The sequence below is a fragment of the Leptidea sinapis genome, chromosome 39 (genome assembly GCF_905404315.1).
Source record: "Leptidea sinapis chromosome 39, ilLepSina1.1, whole genome shotgun sequence".
Taxonomy (NCBI): Eukaryota; Metazoa; Arthropoda; class Insecta; order Lepidoptera; family Pieridae; genus Leptidea; species Leptidea sinapis.
In genome coordinates, this window is record NC_066303.1 from 3,803,238 (window position 1) to 3,812,663 (window position 9,426).

Genomic DNA, 9,426 nt, shown 5'->3' on the forward strand with positions numbered 1-9,426 from the left:
TAAGGTGACTTACCGTCGATAAGTTTATTGGGACAGAAAAGTCAACGATAGTTACGATTTTTATCTCAAGTAAGAGATAGACTGAATATTAGGAACGGCCGTAAGCCTTTTAGTTTCTGACGTTTGAGTCACTTTGCATATGTCATGTAATTGAAATGATTTGTAAATGAAAAATAAGAACTTGTAACACGTAATCTGTTTTGACAAGAGTAACCAAACAAATAGTTTCTTGCTCAATTTCCTCTGAGGAAATCTGCCTTCCGAATAAGCTGTATGAAAAAAATTACATATTTCAAGTGTAATATGATTTATTTATGAAATATTAATATTTTTGATTTGATTTGATTTGAAGAATTTCCTCACAAAACCCAAAAGTTCTAGAATGCCAGACGTCGACATGATGAGGATGGAATATCGCATTCTGCCGAAATTGAAAAAAACAATCGTAGTCGAAACAGAAGCGAGTCAACTATTAAGCACAGCTACTAAAACGAAATAATAAAAAATATTAAGAGCAAAAAATTTTTCTCTCCGGCGGGGAATCGAACCCCGGTCTCCCGCGTGACAGGCGGGGATACTTACCACTATACTACCGAAGATGATGTTTGCTGTTTAAAATTTATATTCTTATTCTGGCGGACTTTCGCATTATAACGTAATATCCGGTGGTGGAATTCGGCTGCTGGTATCAACCCGAACAACTCCTCTGACCATTCCCCGTGATATATCCAGTAAAAGATGCAGAGAGAACCCACATCTCTACACAACGCCAAGGATATCAAGCCGATCGGAGATGACTTGATCGTCGATGATTCGAGCCGCTCTTCATCGTATGCGGTCAAATGGAAGAAGCTGGTACTGGGGAGCACCCGCCCAGGGGTGAGAACAGTACTCCATGTGAGGCCGAATTTGCACCATACATAGTTGCAGTCAATGGCTTACAGTGAAGGGAAGATTCGTTTTCATTTATCATTGCATCTAAATGAAATGAAATAAAGTTGCTTAAAAGGCATAAAAGGCATTTATTTTCTCAAAATTGATTCCTTTAGAATTCTTTTTGATGTCATTTCTAATATACTGGATACTACTACCGCTTCGGAAACAAATGGCGTTCTGAGAGAGAGGAAGCGGCACAAGAAACTCTTCCAGCATTCTTTTTTTGCGCTCTTTTCAGTAAAAATATACAATACTGTACAGTCATTTCTATCGCTATAAAATAATCACAATCTAGTCGCAGGCTGTCCGATCATTTAGATATTCAGCAGGGGAGTAATAGGATTTACGACAGAGACAATTTTTTTATAAAACATTTAAATTTATTTATAGATAATGCCTGAACAGTGGCTGGGACTTTATTATAGAAGTGTTTATATTTACCCTTAAATTATACACTCCGAAAACTATTCTTTTTTAAAGTGAAAACTTCTGTAGCCGCGTTGGTAGGGGAAAATCTTGTGGCTACGCGTCACCGACATGCTCACGACTACCGCACACAATATTAAATCGTCACCGAAATGCATATAGCAGTATATCAGTAGTTATACAGCTGACGTGTGTGTAATATTAATTCAGTGTATATTTTATAAGTTTTTTTTATTTATTTATGAAAATAAGGGACGAGACGAGCAGGACGTTCAGTAGATGGTAATTGATATGCCCTGCACATTCCAATGAAACGCCGCTCAGGATTCTTGAAAAACCCCAAAAATTCTGAGCGGCACTACAATTGTGCTCGCCACCTTGAGACATAAAATGCTAAGTCTCATTTGCCCAGTACTTTCACTAGCTACGGCGCCCTTCAGACCGAAACACAATAATGCTTACACATTACTGCTTCGCGGCAGAAATAGGCGCCGTTGTGGTACCCATAATCTAGCCGACATCCTGTGCAAAGGAGCCTGCATCTGGTGTGAGGCTCTGAGGCGAGTGTATAAGTGAAATTGAATGGATTTAGTGGAAAGTTCAACATGTTTATACTGTAATTAGATTGTATTTAAAAAATAATTAAATTTCAAATATTAATAATAAAGATTCAATTTTGGCAATCTCTACAACTACCAACCTTTTTTGTCACTGAATGGAAGGTGAGCCTTATACATAAATACATGCTTTTTTATTTAAAAAATTTTCTTGTTTGATTATTTAAAAGAAATGATTTGTGTATGTTATGTAATTTTTTTTATATAAGAGGGGGCAAGAGGCTCAATAGTCCAGTCATTATAGTAATTTCACCTCGGAATTCGAGATACCCAGCTGTAAGTCTGTAAATACTTGTATATTGAAACCCTAAAAGTTGTCTCAAGACCGGAGGCACCGGTTGACCTGAAGTGATGCTGTGACCTCGCGCTCTCCGCCCTCTTTCTCGAAAACGGTTCACCATATAAAATATTTTTTAAACAAAATTTGTAGATAATTTTGTATTCTACAATATTGATAATAAATACAAATAGCAAAAAACCTATAGGAAATGAGATATTTACAAAAAAAGTGAAAAAAAAAATTGATTTTTGTGACCTTTGACCTTCAAATTTAATAGTTGCGTACACCCTACCATATGTAGGTTTTGAGACAACTTTTAGGGTGTCAATATACAAGTATTTACAGACTTACAGCTGGGTATCTCGAATTCCGAGATTCTTACCTAATTTAAGCTTAAATGACTGGACTACAAGGGATGGGGAGAGGTGAGTCAACCTCCCATGGACATCCGCAACATCAGGTGTCATGAGATGCGTTGCCGGCCTTTAAGGTGAGAGTATGCTCTTTTCATGGAATATGTAATAAATTGGAAATTATTAATTTTAATTTAATCGTGGTGCAAAACTTTGTCCAGCAGTGGACGTCCTCCGGCTGATGATGATGATATGTTAATAAATGGATTTTAAATAACATTCAATCTAAAATTGAAATATGTCTGCAAATAAACATAGAATTAATATCATCTTTCTTGCATAAAACATAAGATTTCTACTAGAAATAATAATGGGTTATTAAAATTTATTATTTAATAGCCTGAGGGCGGTCGCTACATTCCCAATCTGTGGTATCATTAAGACTTGTCATTTATGTTATAGCAACCTTTAACACACAAATGTTTTTAATAATTCTTTTGATGTTCAAACAAAACATTTTGTAACTCGACTTAGCCCAGTAGTAGGCATAATAAGTTTATGTTTGTTCCTGGTGTTAACATATTATTGTTAATACAGTTTCTAGAAAATTATCAAGTTACAAATATTATTTCTTTATGTAAATAGAACTTGTATTTCGTATTATTAACCTCACATTGATAAAGTTTATTCTCTGTCCTGTGGTGTAAAGCAGAAACCATTTAATTTTTTTATTTACAAAAAATAACAGAAATCTATCGTCCATAGTTGGAACTAAATATGTTTAAAACTTGTATAATAAAGTTTTAAGCATAATGAGTTCCAACTATCCGCATACAACAGAAAGGGACTATGTATCATACTTTAAAAAACTCGAAGCAATTAAGTTGTTACGTCGTGGGAAGCATTGTTACTCAAATAGGTTTTTTTGCTGTAACAACTTGTATAAAAATTATATAATACATTTAAGGTGGTGGTGGCTTGGGGTCAGGGAAGGGCGCTGGTTTGGGACGCGACTTGCGTCGACAATCTGGCTCCTACTCATGTCCAAGTTACGTCAGTTGGTGCTGGGGCTGCTGCTTCGACTGCCGAAGACAGTTAACCTAAGAAATATGTCCGTCTCAGTGAGTCGTCATCTTTTGTGACGTTTGGTGTCGAGACACTTGGCCTGTGGGGCCCAGAGCCGCGGAGAATGTATAATACTATCTTCTCGGCCTCAATAGGGCTACTGACAACCCAAGCGCTGGCAGCTTTTTCGGTCAACGGATCAGCCTAGCTATCCAACGTGGAAATGCTGCTAGTATTCTTGGTATTATTATTATTTTTTGTGTGAGTTTTAGGGGGATTCGAGGATGGTTTAGATTTACAATTGAACTACTACCTCCTAAACGGCTGGACCGATTTTGATGATTTTTTTGTTTGTTTCAGTGAATCTGAGATTGGTTTAGATCCTCAATTCCGTTTATATAATATAATTCTCCTGCTCATGTGTATGTTAATGAACTCCTCCTAACGGCTGGACCAATTTTTCAAATTTAAGACGTGTGTACAGGACAACGTCTGTTGGGTCCACTAGTATAATTATAAGATTTATTTTGTCTGAATAAAGTATCGATCATTATATATAATTGATTTAAGAAAATAATTTTACTATTGCTTACTATTAACAGGGTCATTGAGACCAATTGGAGTGTGCTCTGCTCAGAATTTATAAAGTTATGTTATAATTGTTATATATACGTCCAGTTTTTTTTACATCTTTTAACAGCATAAAATATTATTATTAAAAATTAAATTATTATAAAATAAATTAAATTAACTTAATTATAAATTAAATTTACTATCTCCAAATGAAAGGTACTTAAAATAATTCTGTCACACACGCTGCCATATCCGATCTATCTATAAAGAACTAGCTGACCCGGCAAACGTTGTTTTGCCATATAAATTGCATTGATCTTTTGCTTGCTAGTTGATAAGAGATGGCGCTAGTTGTATTCATTAGTAACAATCACACTTCTTTTATATTTTGTATAATTCACACGATACTTTTATAAATTATAGCCTATTTGTTATTCTGGTGTGTAAGCTATATTATTGTAAAGTTTCATCAAAATCTATTCAGTAGATTTTGCGTTAAAGAAGTTCAAACATACATCCAGATATACAAACTTTCACATTTATAATATTAGTAGGATATCACAACTATTTTCTTGACACCAGACAACTGCATTCGTACATGAACACTTATGGGGTATTAACTGTAAGGCGACGAATGAGGGTAAATAAATTATGTTATACAATTTTAACTTGTACCAAAATTTATAGACTTTATACTAGAATTTATTAAAAAAAAGTCCAAAGTTCGTTCTCTGCAATTGCAATGCCAAATTCGTTTTTCAAATAATTCGAGAACCTCTACTGTGTTGTAGAAAGTGTGGAAACAACAAAATTTTTAGGACTTAAAATTGACAGTAAATTAAATTGGAAGGCACATGCAATAGAACTTAGTAAGAAAATAAGTAAATTCTCGTACGCACTTCATGAGCTTTCAAAAGTCGCTAATAGACAAACTGTTCTGACAGCGTATCATGGATTTGTTGTATCCAACTTAGATATAATTTTTAAAGCCCAAAAGAGCTGCATTAGGTCAATGTGTAGTCTTAAAATAAGGGATAGTTGTAAACCCTTCTTTAATCAACTTAAAATTCTTACTTTGACCTCACTATATATCTATGAAATAGCATTATTTGTAAAAACTAACCCTGATACATTTGTCAGAACATCTCAAATCCACAATATTAATTTGAGAAGCAAGAATAGATTACGTTTACGTGGCAGCAACACAGCTTCGATGTACAATAGTGTTCTTGAAATGGCGCCGAGAATATTTAACAAGATACCTACAGCTATCATAGAACTTAAGTTGACGTGTTTTAAAAAGAAACTATTTAATATGCTAGTAGTGACAAAATCATACTATTCCATAAAAGACTTCTTTTCAGATACAACACTCAATTAACATTTTCTTAAATATCATTTTACTTAATTTAATATCTTTTTACCAGTTTCACTTGTTATATGTTATTTCAAAATATTCAATTATTGATATGTATATCAATTAACTGTCATTGTGTATAAATATATTTGTTTGATTTGTTATAAATTACTATTTGTACGCCACAGCATGCGGGCAAGGAATGGAGAACTTTTATTGTGATTTGAAACATCTATGTATACCCATGACTACAAATAAATGATCTTATCTTATCTTATCTTGGTCACCAGCGCCCGTCACACGATGTTTTCCTTTAAAAACAAATAGTTAACATCTTTCTAAAAGGCTATGATTCCGGTGTTTCTGTGGTGTTGCAATAGTACGTGTGACGGTGATCACTTTTCACAACATGACACGTTCGTTCGTTTACTCTGCTGTTTGATAAAAATGAATCTATTCTTATATTAACAGTCGTTGACGAAGCTGAATTATCCTCAAAGTATGACCTGCTTGAAAAAAGAATCTGTTCTTCTGAAGTCAATGACAAAGCTGAATTATCCTCAAAGTAGGACCTGCTTGAAAAAAGAATCTGTTCTTACATTGGATGTCGTTGCCAAAGCTGAACTATTATGCTAAAAGTAGGACCTGCTTGAAAAAAGAATCTGTTCTTACATTGGATGTCGTTGCCAAAGCTGAATTATCCTCAAAGTAGGAACAGCTTGAAAAAAGAATCTGTCCTAATATTGAATTATCCTCAGAGTAGCTGCAATAGCTTTTTTTATTTCAAGTAATTGTTATTGTAAATATGTTTATAAGCACTTCTATGCAGTAATGGTATAACTTACAAGTATTAATGATTATAAACGCGTAATCTAATAAACATTATTGCTCCACGCCGCGTTATTGTAACATTTTATGAATATAGAATGATTTGCGTAAAAATCTTTCTAACGAGAGCTTTGACCTGGAATTACTTTTTACTATAATTCAATATTGCACTATTATATCTAAAATATTTACTATGGTATCTATAGTATATACATTATAATAAAATCGTAAGCATGTAACGTGTAAAAAATATGAAAACAAAATTATGAATACGTTTCGAACCGAGGTCATGAAAATATTTTTCCGGAATTATTTTTTAAATATTTAAGGGATCGAAAATATGCAGGTAGTTTTTTTTTTATGGAATAGGAGGACAAACGAGCGTACAGGTCACTTGTTGTTAAGTGATCACCGCCGCCCACAATCTCTTGCAACACCAGAGGAATCACAGGAGCGTTGCCGGCCTTTAAGGAAGGTGTACGCGCTTTTTTTAAGGTACCCATGTCGTATCGTCCCTGAAACATCGTACAAGGAAGCTCATTCCACAGCTTTGTAGTACGTGGAAGAAAGCTCCTAGAAAACCGCACTGTGGAGGACCGCCACACATCCAGATGGTGAGGATGATATCCTAACTTGTGGCGTGTCGTGCGAAGGTGGAATTCGGCGGCAGGAATCAGGTTAAACAGCTCTTCGGAACACTCCCCGTGATAAATGCGGTAGAAGACATACAATGAAGCCGTCTCTACGCAACGCCAAGTGATCCAGCCGTTCACAGAGCACTGGGTCCCCAACAATTCGAGCTGCTCTGCGTTGCACGCGGTCAAATGGATCGAGCTGATACTGGGGTGCGCCAGACTAGAGATGACAGCAATACTCCATGTGTGGCCGGACCTGCGCTTTGTAGAGCGCTAGTATGTAGGCCGGCTTGAAGTATTGCCGTGCTCTATTAATGACGCCCAGTTTCTTTGAAGCCAATTTGGCTTTGCCTTCCAGATGACCACGAAATTGGCAACCGCTCGAGATTTCGAGACCCAGTATTCCGATACTAGGCGCGGCTTTAAGAGAAGTGTTCTCGAAGAGCGGTGATACGACAAATGGGGTTTTTTTTTGTGGTAAACGCGCAAACTTGAGTCTTCTGGGGGTTAAATTGGACAAGGTTCAATTTTCTCCATTCCGCGACCTTCTCAAGAGAGGACTCGATAGAAGACACAAGTTTATCCCGGCATTGGTCGACGATTTCCCGAGAGAGACCTGCATGGCCAGTGTATACGACATCACCAGTGCTATCGTCTGCATAGCAATGAATGTTGGAGGTGTCCAACATATCATTGATATGCAGAAGAAACGGCGTGGGAGACAGCAGACAGCCTTGGGGCACTCCAGCATTCACGGGCTTCGGGTTCGAGCAATATCCGTCGACAACGACCTGTATGCTGCGCCCAGTGAGGAAGCTGGAGGTCCACTTGCACAAGCTCTCGGGAAGCCCAAATGATGGAAGTTTGGAGAGGAGCGCCTTGTGCCATACACGATCAAAGGCCTTCGCTATATCCAGGCTAACTGCCAGGCCTTCCCCCTTGCTTTCAATAGCCGCTGCCCATCTATGTGTTAGGTATACCAGAAGATCACCTGCCGACCGACCATGGCGAAACCCGTATTGTCGGTCGTTGATCAACTGGTGACCCTCTAGATATACCAAGAGCTGACGGCTAATTATGCTCTCCATGACTTTGGAGAGCAGGGAGGTAATAGCAATAGGCCTGTAGTTTGCCGGATCCGAACTGTCTCCTTTTTTATGGATCGGATGGACAAGGGCTGACTTCCATGAGTCAGGGACTACGCCTTTAGAATAAGAGTGCCGGAATAAACGCGTTAGCACCGGCGTCAAATCAGGGGCACACGTTCTAAGCACGATTTGAGAAATGCCATCCGGCCCGCTCGACTTCCTGACGTCCAACGAAAACAGAGCTCGCCTAACAGTTTTCTGTCTGAACTGTACTTCAGGCATAGAGCTCTGACACCGCGGGATGGTCGGCGGTGTTTTTCCGTTGTCGTCAAAAGTCGAGTTGGAGGCGAAAAGAGTGCACAAGAGATCGGCTTTCTCTTTTGCCGTATGGGCCAGGGTGTCATTCCTCATGTGCAACGGCGGCATGGACGGCTGGCTGAAGTTACCAAGAGCAGCTTTCGACAACGACCAGAACTTGCGTGTTCCGGTCGGGTAACTGGAAAGCTGCTCGCCGATTTTGACGACGTGTTTTAACTTTGCACGGGCGATTTGGTGCTTAAAAATCTGGAGGCACGGTTGTATTTCCTCTTAAGAACTGTGCAGTGCGGATCCTTTGTGCCCAGCGCCGCAACCCAAGTTCGATACGCCTGTTTTTTGCAGTCAGATGCTGCTTTAACATACGCATCGAACCAGGGCTGTGATCTGCCACCGATGGGTACTACAGAGTTTGGTATAAAAATATCCATACCCTGTAGTATCACATCGGCTACTGCAACGGCGCAGGCACTAGGATCATCCGAAGGGAAACAAACCCTGCCCTAAGGGTAGGATGCAAAAAAGGAACGCATCCTATCCCAATCTGCTGACTTGTAGTGCCAAACGCGGCGGGTCGCTGGTGGTCTGCGACGTTGGCGTCGGATAGGAACTACACTCCTGACCAGGCAATGGTCGGACGTTCCGAGAGGGGCGTCGACAAAGATCTTTACGATTCGAAGTTTGAAACGTATAAGTCCAGATTATTGAAAAAAGTTCTAATTGAACTCTTCAAAATTTTTACCTTTATTAATTGTGATTGACATAATTGACAATAATTAAAAATTATGTTGTCTCTTTGTTATCCTGACCCAAACTAGGCATGGCCTGTACGATGATTGGGATTGATATTCCCTATGAACTCGATAGTAACATAAATGATTTCGAGGATAGTTTGACTTCACATAATTTGAATTTTTCTTGCTCTAGTTTGCGCTTTCTTTACTGCTTCTAAT

The 9,426-nt window shown here is 38.1% G+C and overlaps 1 non-coding gene across 1 annotated transcript; it reads right to left on the bottom strand.

The window, feature by feature from the left end:
• Positions 1–527: 527 nt before the first annotated feature.
• Positions 528–599, bottom strand: Trnad-guc (transfer RNA aspartic acid (anticodon GUC)). Its single transcript has one exon. It is a non-coding gene; the product is annotated as a tRNA-Asp (tRNA).
• Positions 600–9,426: the final 8,827 nt, after the last annotated feature.